General features: G+C 51.6%; 1 protein-coding gene and 1 non-coding gene across 8 annotated transcripts in view; one reads left to right on the forward strand and one right to left on the reverse strand.

Annotated features, from left to right (window-relative positions):
- The window catches only part of RTEL1 (regulator of telomere elongation helicase 1), a 1,752,068-nt gene extending 1,747,939 nt beyond the window's left edge, over positions 1–4,129 (reverse strand). For 6 of the 7 annotated variants that reach the window (XM_069650893.1, XM_069650896.1, XM_069650894.1 and 3 more), the window contains exons 1-2: positions 4,051–4,122; positions 165–407 (exon numbers count right to left, since the gene is read on the reverse strand). The gene's annotated coding sequence lies outside the window, so the exon portion shown is untranslated. Of the gene's footprint in view, positions 1–164; positions 408–4,050 lie in introns of all 7 variants that reach the window. The other variant, XM_069650890.1, reaches the window with a different exon arrangement.
- Positions 4,130–7,095: 2,966 nt separating this feature from the next.
- LOC138581502 (5.8S ribosomal RNA) lies at positions 7,096–7,245 on the forward strand. The gene has a single exon (XR_011304588.1). It is a non-coding gene; the product is annotated as a 5.8S ribosomal RNA (ribosomal RNA).
- The last annotated feature ends 8,587 nt before the right edge of the window (positions 7,246–15,832 follow it).

Here is a 15,832-nt window from a genome sequence, read left to right on the forward strand (position 1 = left end):
TTTCGTGTACCTCCCTTGTATCCCAACATGCACCAGGATCTCATTTACCTTGTAGGCTTCCATAATTGCATCTCTAATCCATTTGCTAAGGGTAGCAACAGAAGCTCTTCTGGCGGGAGTACCCCCACCAAAACTCACAAAGGAACAGTCTGACATATGCATACCTTTTGCTGTAGCAGCACTGCCCTTTCACATCAAGCAAATGCCAGTACTCTTCCTCAGGTGAGGCTGGATGAGAAAATAGCTCCGGCAGCACCACTTCCTGAGATAATGAAACCTCGAACGCACTTCTGAGATGAATATCAGGTCACATCTCAACACCAGGGCTTCAGAAAGGATCGTCAGGAACAGAGACAAAGCCAACAATGCTCCCAGCGACCCCAGCCTTCGGGCAGATGCAATTGCCCCTAAAAAGAAAACAAACTTATGTAAAACATTTCAAATCAACAGATTGGAGTAGCTCAAACGGGGCACTTTACAATGCCCGAAGGATCAACGGTATGTCCCAAGATGGCACTTCTTTCAGTTCCTGAGGCCTGCACTGGGCTTAGCTTTTCAATAACTTGATGGCTAGGAGCTCCCATTATGACCCCATGGTTTGTGCACTGCGCGGCAGGCCGCCCTCGAGGAGGAAACTGAGATCGCCAAGTCAAAACTCTCATTTAAGAACAGTAACAGTGTTGGAATTGGACAGAGTAAAGGATCCACATTCGCCTTATCACACCACGATGAGAATGGCTTCTAGTGCCTGTCATACACCCTCCTAGTAGCCAGACTTCTCGCACGCTGAACCACGGTAGCTACTGGGGACGTTAGTCCATGCGTGTGCCACGCTTCCATTTCAACAGCCATGCACCCCGCCTTCCTCCCCAATCTGGTCTTGTTCCCCACTCAGAGGCCCGTTCCCTCTACCACTGGCCCCTGATCATTCTGGAAGGGGCTCCACTGCTAGCTCCAATAGTAAAGGAAGCCAGCAGCTCATTAGCACACCCCCGCCCCCAGGAGCCATTACTATCACTTGAGACTTAGAATCTCTGATCCTCAGCAATGCCAATGGGGGAAACTGAATCTATACGACCACAGGATTTCCATTGCATCCTCCCCTGCTGAACCCTGCGCTGGAAACCTCGAAAAGAATTGGGGAATTTTGGCAGTGTCCGGTGAGGCAAATCAAACTAAATTCGGGGTGCCAAGTTTCCTTGATATCTCATCGAGCACCCGCTAATTGAGCTCCCAAGAGGAGGAAGGGAACCTGCTCAGGTGATCTGCTCTGCTGGTGTCCACCCCCCTGCAAGTGGATCTCAGACACAACAGATTGGCCTCTAACTGAGACACCGATTTCTTCTGCCACCAGACTGAGCAACCCTGATGGGACCCCCCCACTGGTGAATTATATAAGCCATTACTGTGCTTCGGTTTGTTGTGACCAAACTGTCCTTCCCTGGAGAAAAGGGGGCAAACTGCCACAAACCATGTAGATTGCTTTCAGCTCCAATTCGAGGATCTGACATTCTCCAGATTTTCCCACCTGCCCTGACCTCGAAAACTGCTGATGGTTTGGCCCCCCAGCCCACTTCACTGGCATCTAAAGTAACTGATCTCTGAGAGCCTGCTCAGAGGAAACCCCTTTAGCGGGTTATGCTTGTCTATCCACCACCTTAGTTTGTTCTTCATAAGTGGCTGGCATCTGGAGTGAGGTGGAAATCATCAGACTGTGCATTCCAATTGTTCAACAAAAACAGCACCCAAGGGTGCAGGTGTAGATGCGCCAAGGGGACCAGAGAACACCGGCCACCATGTGCCCCTGCAAAGTCAAAATGCGTCAGACTGACAGCCACTCCTCTGTCCTTATTGATTATAACAATGCCTCTAACCAGACTGCACTGTCCTTCGGAGAACTCTGTTTTCCGCCGTCTATAATCTGCCACAGATAAAATGTATATCCTGCGATTGTTATCAGTATAACATTTTTCCAATTGATTAAAAGGCCCAGGTTTAGATGCAAGTCGCAGAGTTCTCTTTCCCGATTACTGAGACAATCTTTTGATGAGGCCCTCTACAGCCAGTGCTTCAGGTATGAGAACAGATACATTAATTGCTTGTGGAGATGTACTACTACCGGGGTCATGACCTTTGCAAACACTCTTGGCGCCAAATTCTGTCCAAAAGTTAAGACCTGGAACTGAAAGTGGCAATTTGCCACTGCAAACCTGGGGTATTTCTGATAGCTCGGCCAAATCGGAATATGGCAATATACATCCTGCATGTCTAGAGACACTAAAAAACCCTGCTCCTTTTTCAGTGGAATAACTTTCTGGAGAGTGTCCATCTAGAACGACTTCAACAACACATGCCTGCTCAGCTTTTTGAGGTCCAACACCAGATAGAACTTCCCATTTGGTTTGGGCAGCAGGAAGATCATGGAGTTAAATATGTACCTTCTGCTGCACCCAGGATATAGCTCTCTTTGAGTAATTCCGCAATACCCCTGATCAGTGCTGCCTACCGATCTGCCTTTTGTGCAAAGGAGTCTGAAGCAATCCGGAGTCCTGCAGCACCTAGTTGAATTTGATTACATATCCTCTGTGCACCCATAATTCTTCATACTGTCTGGTACCCGCCTTCTGATCCAGGTAAGTTCTGATCACTTTACCAATAGCCTGGGGATGAGCAAGGATGGGCAAAAGAACTTCCAAAACACTGTTTGAGAGTCAGAAGGACCACATCTTCATGAAGATGGAAGTCAGAAATGATCTTGCGCCTAAAGAGAAGATTAAAGCACATGGATTTAAAGAACATACATACAGTAAAGTTCAGAGGAAATCAGGGTACCTAGCTCACCCAGCCTGCAGGCAGACACCATTGCTAAAAACATTTGTAAAACAGAAGGCCAAGAGGAAGTGTTCAAAGGGTACCAGGGAGACTGCACTCTGGGATGGGCAATCAATTTGCACCTAAGCAACCACAATGCCAACTCCTCTACAGGCTAGTGGGGACCCAGGAAGCGCAAAATGCACAGATTGCCTCAGTTGAGCAAGCCACCACCAACCCCGACACTTCTTGAATAAACTCTAATACCTTGACCGGGTCACAAGTAAAAGTACCAAGGATAGAACTTTTCACCAAGAGAAGAAGGGACCACTAAGGTCAAGCATAAACCTTAACAATAGATGGACATCTGCTCCCCTCTGCCAGGTTTATGGAAAGACCCCTCCACACTAATCCTGATCTTTCAGCAACCACAGAGTAAACAGGAGGCAGTAAAGATTGGCAGTTGGAAAAGAAGGGCATCGCAAGGAGGTGGACCCCCGATGGAATCGGCCTGGGGTAGGCCTGCTGTCAGCTGAATAAGGAGGTGGAGCCAGGTTGTCCTTGGCCAGAAAGGGGCCATCACAATCGCGAAAACGGTCAGGTGTTGTGGTCACAAGCAATGGAAAGGTTTATGGACACGTAGAGTGATCCATTTACAGTGATGGAAAAAAGAAGGGTAATCATCCACAGCACTATGCAGCTTTCAGTAGAAATGTAAATATTGCTGGGCTTCTAAAACAACAAAGAATTACAGCAAATAATTGCACCCATCGTCATGCACGAAGTTCTGCAGTAATGTTATAATGAATGCTACTTCCCGTTTTTGCTGTCGACCCTGTGTAGTGCACACATTTCTTGCTTTGTGTTAAGGACTTCACTGCCTTAAATCCAATCACTATTTACACTACTCATGCAATGGAAACTTTAACACTATTCATCAAAAAGGTAATATGGCCACGGTCACGACCACACAATTCCTTCAAGCGAGCTGTGAATAAAATTCTTGTTTCCCAGTGACACTGCTGACAGCTTAGACGTTACAATAACATTACAAATAATTTAAAAAAAATGTATTTTTGGGGTCGTGGAATGCAAAACCCCGAGCAAAAAAAAAAATCCACCGTCAACCTTGGGATTAGACCCTGGGAAGGACGTGTGACAGTGGCGTGGTAGAATAATCAAAACGACAATGGGGAAAGGTCAGCCGTGTGCCAGACCCCAAACGTTTCATGCTCTCACCTGCTAAACACCTTGGACCCCCTGATCTTCCAACTCGGTTTGCAATTCGCGGTTCCCCGCATGACGTCATTACGCCGCTCCACTGCCGCGTAATGCTAAAAACAAAGAAAGGGCAAATCCTCGAGCCCCACACGATTGCGTTCGAAAGCATCACCGACATTTTAGAATGGTAATTTCTGAGCTTTATATAATGTAGCGACTGGTGTTATCTAATATTTGGTATCCCATACCGGTGTTGTGTGATATCCTATATCCCTGAGGCAGTGTTCGGCAATCTTCGGGACCACGCCACCGAGAAAAGGACCATAGCAACGGCACGCCCACTCTTCTTCAGTTGATCTCTGATGTCATCCGTGTGCTTTCCGAGCAGTGAAGCGGTTCCGGAGCATGTTCAGTAAGCGGGGCTGGGGCTGAGCAGCAATTCTGAACGCTCTGGCAACACCGGTGCAAGTGCAACCGGACCCTGCTAGCCTTTGGTTTGCAGCGTTTGGGGTGGGCATTTTCATTAGGATGCTGGGAACGTTTCTACAAGACTTGGCCTGGAGCATGCTGAGCGGCAAGGCTCTGGCTGCCAGGTTGCAAGAACAGCAGCAAACCGTGTGCTCTTGGCTGTAAATACAATTTGCATTTTCTTCCGGATACCGTGAATGTTCCTGCAAGACACCCGATTTCGATAGGGAAGCAGGAAATTGCATTTACTTTTAAAATCATGCTCATCTATTCAACATGAAAGGTATAGAGGGCTAAGAACAGGAACAGGGAAACAGTGTATGATGGTGTTTAACTGATCAAGCTCAATGGGGGCTAATAGAGTGATTTAATGTTGCATGAGGGTATGATTATTAGGATGGGTGGTTTTAGAAGGGGGTTGGCTGGGGCTATCTGTGTGTGATTCGGGATTGGCACACCGGTATCTGTTGCAAGGGGGAAGGGGCATTGAAGTATCCTGAGCCAGTGATGACAGGGAGCAGGAACCAGGCTGACTAAGCTAAGTGTTAAAGGAAACAGGCTTTATTCTTCTTGGTTACATAGCATAGTCATAAGATGTAGGAGAGTAGGTGATAAGCCTCTGCCCTGGTTCCTAGTCCATCTCCCAGTCCCCACCGTCACTCTCCAGAATCCTCAGCCCCCCCCCCCCACTCCAAGCTCCACTTAAACTTTCTAGGAGGCCCTTGCACACACTCAACCATTCATCAGTCATACCAGGATACCACACACCCCCCTCCTTAACAAACAAACAGAAATCAGAATACCCTAACCATCATGTTAGGATCACAATCAAAACAAACCAAACACCTTCTACCCCGGCCTGCCACACCGGGGTTTCAGTGCTGCCACCACCGAGCGCATACCTTCCCACATGGACAATCAAAACTAAACTACCATCATAAACCTTCCTAACCTACCACCTTTAGCCAGAACTGCCACCCCTGGCCTCAAGCCTGCCACACTTGAGCACTAACCCTGTCTCAACGAGACGAACATACCTTCCAACATATAGTGTAGCCAAAACGTACACAATTGGCCTGAACAAAATCCTAACATGCCAACAACAACAAAACCAACAGTATCCAAAACAAACACTCTTCAGCACCTATCCCTTCTCCCCTAAAGAAAACACAGAAAAGGATGAAAATGAAAGCAAGAGACTAACTGGACAAAGACCACATAAACCACAAAACGCAACCATAGAAAGGAAGAACTCCCCCCCCCCCCCCCACTCTCCAAGCTCCACTTAAACATTCTAGGAGGCCCTTGCACACACTCAACCATTCATCACAGTCATACCAGGATACCACAGGCATCTTGCTATTTGGAGGGGGGATGGGGCATTATGGTATTGGTCTAGACTAGAGGCAGGGATTGGGAATTTTGGTGGGGTCTGAATGGTTGGATAGGGGCATGCTGGTTTGGGTCTGGCAGGGTGGGGCACATTTGCGTGGATTTGGAGAAAGGGGGCACATTGGTGTGCGTCTGGAGGGAGGGTTGGGACATAGTGGTGTAGATCTGGGGGAGGTATAGGGACAGTGGTGTGGGTTTTGGGGAGGGTTGAGGTACATTGGTGTGGGCCTGGGGAGGGATGGAGGACATGGGTGTGTTTCTGGAGGGAGAGATGGGGTGCAGTGTCTGGAGGGTGGCATGAGTCATCTAGGTGTGGGTTGGGAAGTGGGACGGGGCATCTTGGTGTGGCTCTGGAGGGAGGTGGTGGGGGCACACTGGTGTGGCTATGGAGGGAGGTAGTGGGGGCACATTGGTGTGATCTGGGTGGAGGGATGGTGCACATGGGTGTGTTTCTGGAGGGAGAGATGGGGCACAGTGGGCCTGGAGGGTGGCATGGGTCATCTAGGTGTGGGTTGGGTTTGATGGGAGGGACGGGGACACACCTGAATAAGGGAACATGCAGCTTAAATTCTGGCCTTATTTTATTGAACTGTGTAGGATAAGCCAAATCCTTACCTGAACTTCGTCAGCTACCACAAGGAACTGTTCGCTGGGGTCAAGCTGCAAACTGCAAGGAATCGGACAAGAGTGAAAGTCAGACATGTGAACTCTTACGAACTACATATTTTTCGGAGTCATTATTGTTCTGGAACTCGCCGATTCCTTCGAGCCAGTGAAGCAACTGGTTATCAACGCGCCCCTGCGCTCAATGCAGGATGGAGAGCTCATCTTTTCAAACCATCAGGTGAGACTATAGGAGGGGACATCAAAGGTGATCTGTGGGGAGAACAGCAGAGGTGGGGGGAATTTACACTCGACTCCACGGGTGGTTACTTCCCTTTCTCATTTGCAGAAGGATATTCCTACGGGCCAAGCAAACGAAGCTAGGTGGGCCAGTCCAGTCCGTCATCTCGGCCCTAAGCGTCACATTGGTGGAGACCGCAGCTGTCCAGTTCAGATCGACGCCTCTGTGGGAGCCAGGTGAGCGTAACACGAGCTAGACAGGGCGCTGAGCTGTCCCGCCACAGGTGGCGCTGCCTCCCCCGACCTCTCCTGCACCGGCAGGGTCAGGCCAACGGCTGGAACAAAAAAAACATTGCCTGTGACTCTTGGCGGTGGATCACTCGACTCGTGCATCGATGAAGAACGCAGCTAGCTGCAAGAATAGTGTGAATTGCAGGACACATTGATCTACACTTCGAACGCACCATGTGGCCCTGGGTTTTTACCAGGGCTATGCCTGTCTGAGGGTCGCTTGTACATCAGTCGCCCCAGGGCTCCCTCCCAGGGGTGTGGCTGGGGCTGTCGCAGGGACCCCATTCCATTCATCCCCCTAAGGTCAGACCCCGATCAGCACTGTTGCTGGATCCTTGGATCTGGCGCGCAAGCTCATTGCCGACGCGTCCTGGCCTCCCCAGTTTCCTCGCCTCATAATGGTTTCCGGAGGGCTGGGTGGCCGGCGTGCCCCGGATGTGGTGGCGGCGGCAGCAGGCTTTAAAAAAGCCTGGCTCACCTTCACCCTACCCCGGGGCATCTGGCCGTGCTGTGTGTGGCTGTCTTTGGTGTCCCATGGCTGCTGGCGCAGGATGACAATGGAGCGCGGACCTCGTGACCATGTGGCCTTCGGTCGCAGATTAGGACAGAGCACACTCGCCTACGCCAGAGGCACAGGGCTGGGGAAACCCCCCGTACGGGCCCGAGGCCAGCTGCCCTGAGCTTTGTGCTCCCTGACCACGGCCTCAGATCAGACGTGGTGACCTGCTGAATTTAAGCATATTATTAAGCAGAGGAAAATAAACGAACCAGGATTCCCTCAGTAACGGTCGGTGAAAAGGGAAGAGCCCAGCGCCAAATCCCCACTCAGCGGCAGGTGTGGGAAATTAGGCATACAGAAGACTGACTCCCCGGCATCGCTCAGGGGGCTCAAGTCCTTCTGATCGAGTCTCACCACGCAGATGGTGTTAGGCCGATGGCAGCCTCTTGCACACCGGATCAGGTCTACTTGGAGTCAGGTTGCTTGGGAATGCAGCCCAAAGCCTGTGGTAAACTCTGTCTAAGGCTAAATACGGGCACGAGACTGATGGCTAACAAGTACCGTAAGGGAAAGTTGAGAAGAAGTTTGAAGAGGGCGTGAAACGGTTGAGAGGTAAACTGGTGGGGTCTGTGCAGTCTGCCCACAGGATTCAGCATGGTCTTGCGGGTCTGCGGCCCTGACACATCCAACCCCAGCAGGGCGCATTTCCTCTGTAGCAGTGCACCACAACTGGCTGGGAAGGCCCCAGGGGGGAGGTGGCTCTCTGCTCCAGCAGAGAGTGTTACAGCCCCCTGACAGCAGTTTTGCTGTGTCCAGGGGGCTGAGGGAGATAGACCGCCACCGCACCCTTATCTGGCAACCGTCCTGGCCCCTCTTGGGGGTCGCTAGAGTAGCAACGGGAGACGGGGCTCCCGATGCGACTGTGGCGGACTGCTCTCAATATGCAACTTTTGGTAAGCAGAACTGGCGCTGTGGGATGAACCGCACCCCAGGTTAAGACGCGTGATGCAGATGCTCATCAGACCCCAGAAACAGTGTTGGTTGATATAGACAGCAGTATGGTGGCCTTGGAAGTCAGAATCCGCTAAGGAGTGTGTAACAACTCACCTGTCGAATCAACTAGCCCTGAAAATGGATGGCGCTGGAGCTTCAGGCCCATACCTGGCTGGCGCTGAGAGCCGAGGGGGCTCAGTCAGGCAAGTAGGAGGGCTGCAGCGGTACGCAAATATTCAAATGAGATCTTTGAAGGAAGAAGTGGAGAAGGGTTCCATGTGAACAGAAGTTGAACATGGGTCGGTCGGTCCTAAGCGATGGGTGAGCACCGTTCGGAAGGGATGGGCTATGGCCTCCGTTGGCCTGGTAGTAGGCCCAGATGGCCCAAGTTGTGGCTGGTGGACCAGATGGCCTGAGTTGCGGCTGACTCCTGCATTTCTCTCCAGTCGGGTTCCGTAAGCTTAATAGTCGCGTGGAAGTGTCTCCCCTGCACGAGTGCGCGAAGGTGGTGCCTTAAGCCCAGGGCAGGGAAGAGAGGCAGCAGCTTAAGCACCCACCCCAGAGCACGGGGGGTGGTACCTTTAACCTGTGCCCCTGGACGGTGGGGGCAGGCACGGCTGCCGGGCCATCTGGCCCAGTGAGTAGGCCCAGATGGCCCGAGTTGTGGTTGCCGCGGCTGACTCCTGTATTTGTCTCCGGTTGGCATGGAAGTGCCACCCTGGCATGGAAATGCCACCCTGCGGCCTCCAGGATGGCCTTGGCGCAATTACCGGCTTCAATTCAATGGCATTCGTGGGTTGCTTGCGGTCCTCTGGCAAGTATCAACCATGTGTAGTCAGGTCCAAGAAGAGGTGCGTGTGTCAAGGGGCGCCCTGAGCGGGTCCCTTTCCTCCGCATGGGGGTAAATGCGCTCGCAGTGGCCGGCCCTGAGTTCCAGTGTTTGTGGGTTAGTCCTGGAGGGAAAGGCTCTAATGTGGTGGGAGAAGCTCTGAGGGGGGCGCAGCCAGGGCGAAAGGCCCCGAACCCAGTGGTATTCGCAGGGAGCCCTGGTGGGGTTCCCATCGCTCCCCACAGGGAAAAGCTCTAAAGGGGCCCTGCTAAAGCTCCAGGGTGGCTGGCGTGGGGGGGGGGTCTGGCCTTGGGCGCCTGTCTCACGAGGGTAAAGCTCTAATGTGGCGGGAGAAGCTCTAAGGCGGCCTGGGCCAGAGGGTGCCAGCCTTGTGCGTGTGGGTCGAGAGTCCCCAAGCCTTGCGGCAGTCGCGTGGTGCCCCAGAGGGAGAAGCTCTAAAGGGGCCCTGCATAAGCTCCAGGCTGGCTGGGGGGGGTGCTGGTCGCAGCAATGAACCCAGCCTTGGGTACCTGTCTCACATGTGGGTCGACTGTCCCTCCCCGGAGAGATGAGCTACAAGGTGGATGAAAAACCTCTTATGTGGAGGGGGAACTCTAAGGTGGCCTGGCCAGAGCTCGAGGATGACGATTGGTGCTGGCCCATGCCTTTGGGCACCTGCCGGTCCCCTGTCCTTTATACGATTGGTGCTGGCCCATGCCTTTGGGCACCTGCCGGTCCCCTGTCCTTTATCAGGCGGGGGGCCAAAGGCCCTTTCCGTCCAGGCCCATTGGAATCCATTGACCTACTGATGGCTGCTCTCCGAGCCCAGCCATCTGGTCATTGGCCAGAGGAATGTCTGCAAGGACCAGGCGGCTGGGCTGCTCTGGAAGTCCTGATGGGCGTCAGTTTGGAGCCTGACGCTTTTGCCGAGAGGTCCCACTCTGTCACTCTGGGTACACAGATGACAAAGCTTAACCAACTTCCTCCGGATTACTATAGACTGGGTGAGAGGGACCTGTCTGCACTCCTCTTGGTTCTCGCTGCCCAACCCGGGCTCCATGGTGAAACCACAGCACCTCCCCGGACCGGCCGGGGGACATGCCCCACGCAATGCCCCAGCAGAGACTGGCCTGCTGGGGGTGCTCTTCCGAGCACTCCATGGGATCGATTTGGTGCACTTGGTCCGTCTAGGGTTCAACTGCTTGGCCAGCCGCGGCTGTTTCAAGCAATTTGCTTCCAGCCGCCTTGGGACCGTGTCAAGGGTGTGCTTCCCTCGGGGAGGGCCCCCTGGTGTGGGCGGCTCTAGAGCGAAGGCCGAGCAGCCTGTCAACTCCCCATTGGTCCGATCAGACGGGATCCGCTCGCAAGCCACAACGCGGCCCCTCCTCTACCAAGCATGTTTCTCCAGCAGTTCAGAACACACGATGGCTGCTGACCCACCCCCCCCTTCTCGCCATTACAGTGGCAGCGTGCTGGCGAACCCCCCTACCGGTTCAAGTTGTGCCTGTCCACCCGACCCGCACACATCTAGGGATGCTCTTTGGCGCTCGGGTCCGGCAGACAGCCCCAGGGGCTCTGATGCAGTCGCGTGGCTCCCCCCGTTGCCACCCTCCAGCAGGTGCGGCTACCTTGTTGATCCTGCCAGTAGCATATTCGTGTTTCAAAGATTAAGCCACGTGTAAGTACAAACGACTGGTACAGTGAAACTGCAAATGGCTCATTAAATCAGTTATGGTTCCATTGATCGCTCCATCTGTTACTTGGATAACTGTGGGGGGCTCTAATTATTAGCTGTAATTCTAGAGCTAATTAATGCTGACGAGCATGGACCTCCCGGGATGCGTGCATTTATCAAACCCAAGACCAATCCGGGCTCGCCCAGCTGCTTTGGTGACTCTAGATAACCTCAGGCCGATCGCACATCCAACGATGCATTCAGATGTCTGCCCTATCAACTTTCGATGGTACTTTCTGTGCCTACCATGGTGACCACAGGTAATGGGGAATCGGGGTTTGATTCTGGAGAGGGAGCCTGAGAAACGGCTACCACATCAAGGAATGCAGCATGCACCAAATTACCCAATCCTGACTCCGGGAGGTAGTGACGAAAAATAACAATACAGGACTCTTTTTCGAGGCACTGTAATTGGAATGAGTACACTTTAAATCCTTTAACAAGTACCCAATGGAGGGCAAGTCTGGTGCCAGCAGCCGCAGTAATTCCAGCTCCAATAGCATATATTAAAGTTGCTGCAGTTAAAAAGCTCGTAGTTGGATCTTGGGATCGAGATGGCGATCCGCCCCGAGGCGAGCTACCACTGCCTGTCCCAGCCCCTGTCTCTTGGCGCCCCCTTGATGCTCTTGACTGAGTACAGTGTTCAAAGCAGGCCGGTTACCTGAATACTTAAGCTAGGATTAATGGAATAGGACACTGGTTCTAGTTTGTGTTTTTCTGAACTGGGGCCGTGATTAAGAGGGACAGCCAGGGGCATTCGTATTGTGCCGCTAGAGGTGACATTCTTGGACCAGCGCAAGAGGAACCAAAGTGAAAGTATTAGCCAATAATGTTTTCATTAATCTACTAGCGATCTGGCAGTGTTATTCCCTTGACCCGCCGAGCAGCTTCCGGAAAACCCAAGTCTTTGGGTTCTCGGGGGGGGGGGGGTGGAGGGTAGGCGGGGAGTATGGTAGCAAAGCTGAAACTTAAAGGAATTGATGGAAGGGCACCACCAGGAGTGGAGCCTGCGTCTTGAAACCTCACCTCACCTGGCCCGGACACGGAAAAGATTGAAAAATTGATAGCTCTTTCTCGATTCTGTGGGTGATGGTGCATGGCCGTTCTTAGTTGGTGGATCGATTTGTCTGGTTAAATCCGATAACGAACGAGACTCCTCCATGCTAACTAATTATTTGCCATGAACAAGGAATTCCCATTAAGTGCGGGTCATAAGCTTGCGTTTATTAAGTCTCTGCCCTTTCTACACACCGCCCGTCGCTACTACAGATTGGATGGTTTAGTGAGGTCCTCGGATCAGCAAGAAGACGATCAAACTTGACTATCTAGAGGAAGTCGTACGGGTTGGGCTAACCTGCTGGGGACGCTCTGGCAGCGGAGAGAGGGAGCCCAGAGTGACCCTTAGGCTGGCATTCCCTGTGTAACCCCACCGGGTCTTAACCCTTGTCTCGTGATACCCACTGCTGCTGTTAAGTGGACAGCCTATTCAGCCTGGGGCTTCGGTTGCTCACCCCACCCATCGCGGACCCGCAGTTGTTTGCATCTTGTCTTTGACCTCTCTACTCTTCTCCACTCCCATGGCTTCTCTTGGTGGCCTTCATGTTCTGGCCTCCTATTATGTCCTCCCCCTGCATCTCCTTCTTCAATATTCAGGATCTTGTGTCCCTCATCCAACGTAGGAATGTCCACCTTGATCTTATCTGGGCTTTGGTAAGGGCTTTAGTCACTGGTCCCATGTGCCTCCTCATTGTTAGTATGGATTTGGCCAGGTCCTGGAAGAGTTCTATGATGGCACTGTTCACTTTTATCAGGGTTGCTTTCCTCGCCGCTTGGAGGATCCATTTGTTTTGGTCGTATCGCTGTAAAGCCATCGCCACTTCTCTTGGCCTGGCCCCGGGTTCTTCTCGCTGTGGACCTTCTATCTATGAGAATTTCACCCCCAGCCATGTCCAGCAAATCTTTGAACACGTGCTACATTTTTTTCCATGAGGTCCCGATCGCTCAGACTTTCTGGCAGCCCCTTCACCCTGATGCTGGACCTTCCCGAGCAGTTCTCCAAGTTCTTGGCTTGGAGCTCCAGGTTGTCGCTACCGCCTACTGCTTCGCTAATACATCTATCTTCCGTGTGTTTTCAGTGAGTTCTCGAATGGTGTTTTCATTTGTATCAATTCAACTGTCGCCTTTGATTTCCTGCAGGGATTGTGCAAGTTCTGTGTGTTAGGCACCACTACACACAATTAAGACCACAAGTGGTAATACAAGTTCACCTTTGGTACAAGCCTGTACTACACTGTCAAAGTGGTAACAGTAGCGGAGCAGCCAGACTTATCTCAAGAGTAAATGAGCAGTAGTAAAGATTACACAAATGACCACAATTACTGTGACTCAAGCAAACACTGACTCAAGGTTTCAGGTAAAAAATATAAGTACATTTATTTTAGACCATCTGTTATAAAACACTTCACTTCTATAAATTCGAAACCACACGTAAAATACACTACACACAACCAATTCCACTTGTGCCAGTAAATTCAAGGTAATTACATTAGGATTTGCCAGACCGGTGTTGCGATACTAACGCGTATCCGCGGATAGAAATGCTCACGAAGTTAAAACCCACTTTGTACTTAAGAATTTCAAACAAGGGAAAATTGAATGAAAATCAAAGGCAATACTTGGAAGGAAAAGTTATATGAAGGAGGGAAGAAAGGACACATCTTTGTGGGGGAAAAGGGTTCACCCGGATTCCGGCTGGTCAGACGGAGAGAATGACCAAGTGTGCACATTACCTTATTCCGTAGGAGAAAGCTGGTGCCACGGCTGTTGTTCCTGGTAGTTCCTGCTGACTCACGTTCCTGCGGCTTCAGTCGTGGGGACAAGAAGGACGCCGTCTGGAGCGATCTGCACTACCCAGGGATGAGGCCAGCAGCAGCGAGAAAGACAACGATGAATAAAAAGTGCGCTCATTTAAATCAGGAGAGGGCTCTTCTGATGGCTATCCGAACCACTACAGCACAGCAGTGATTACGACCCAGGAGAGGATTCGCTGACTGAAGAAAAGATGAGCTGGTTGATCCCACCAGGCTCAAGGGAAGAAGACTCCGGACTGGATCTTCTTTTAGTCGTTGAAGGGGTAGATAGCTCAGGACTGCAGCAGGGCTTCACCGGGACTTGGGGTTGCAGCAGCCGTCGTCTTCTCCGCTTCTCTTCGGTTCCTTGTAGTTCCAGGGGCGACTCTGGCGACTCTGCCTTCTAGCCCAAGAGTCCTGTCTTTTATGTCAAAATCCCCCATTCACACAGCCTGGCTGTCAATCACTCAGCAGGGGGGTTGTCCAGCCCGGACAACCACCTCAGCCAATCAACACAAAGTGCGACTTGGGTCTCCAAGTAATCCCAAGGGTCTGTGCAGGGGGTGAATACACCCCTCCCTCACATTCAGCCCACCTAGACATCCAGACGCCAAAGGAGGGCTTCTGGTCAGAAGCCCACCAAAGGTCGGCGAACAAAGGAGGCAAACCTGGTTTGCCGCGCAAAGAAAGACCCAAGAAGGATGTTAACAAAAAGAAATGGCGATTAAACCCAACCGGAGCCGGTTGGGCTAGCGGGTTCAAAGTTCGAGGCTACTAAAATAGCCTAAAACAATACCACGTTATGTAATATAACCGCGGTAGGAAAATGAGGGTAGATACCACTGCCACCAGCCAAAGTCTTAATGTTAAGGGAATGAATGCTCCAGGAGGTACAGATAAAAAGGGCTAAGGATTAACCCTTTCCAATACTCCATGTAAGATGGGGTGTACTAGATCTGTGGTTAAGTGACTATGTGAAGTTAATGGCAACTTTACCCTTTTCTGGCAGACATTAGTTAGCCCCAGAAATGGAGTTGGTGGGAAGTCTAAAAGACAACCCTGTGTGACTGCACTGAAGGTGCTGTGTAACACACAAAAGAGTAGTGCTACTGACGTGGTGTACTCCAGAGTCCACAATCACAAAAACAGATGAAATACACATGGCAAAACACAGTACGAGTGGGGGAAAAGCTCACACTCTTACCAAGTGGAAAAATTAAACTCCAGAAATCCAGCAAAGCTGCTGGGGGACTCACTAGGTAAGGGAAATTAGCCATAGAATGAGAATTCTCCCTAACACTGTGCATATTAGGCTTAATTGTGTCTGAAGGGTAGCAGTCATTTGGTCACTGAATGCCTTAAAGCACTGTTGCAGCACCTTGCTCGTGACCTCTTGCCCCTGTGGCAGCATCGGGGGTTCCTCCGACTGCTGCCTCTCTGTCACCGCTGGATCCTCTTCCTCCGTGGCTTCCCCCTTATTTCTCCATAACTTTTGGAGGGTCCCTTCCTGTTTTCTTGAGATCTTGGCCCTTGAGGGGCCCTTTTTGGCCTCCTTGGCCTTGTTGCGCAACATTGCCTGGTGATGACGAGTGCCTGTCTGCACCTTACTGTAGGGGGCTTCTCCCCAGACCTCTGAGTTTCCTCTTGACCCTGGGGTATTGGCCAGTTGTTCTGTATGAAAGGGTTGCTTATCTGTCCCTCCTGTGCGCAGCGGGGGTCTAGCTCCCCTTTAGAGCCTGGGTTGGTTGCCCCCTGGGGGCCGTGGGGTTAGTACGTTCAAAAGTGAAAGTGGTCATGGTCGCAGTGTCACACTGGCCCGGCGTCCAGGAGCTTCTTGAATATCTTCCCGGGGTGCCCCCTTGCTCTCACCACTCTTGAGCCTCTAAGTATGCTCTTGCACC

The sequence above is a fragment of the Ambystoma mexicanum genome, chromosome 3p (genome assembly GCF_040938575.1).
Source record: "Ambystoma mexicanum isolate Mex_15411 chromosome 3p, UKY_AmexF1_1, whole genome shotgun sequence".
NCBI classification, from domain to species: Eukaryota; Metazoa; Chordata; class Amphibia; order Caudata; family Ambystomatidae; genus Ambystoma; species Ambystoma mexicanum.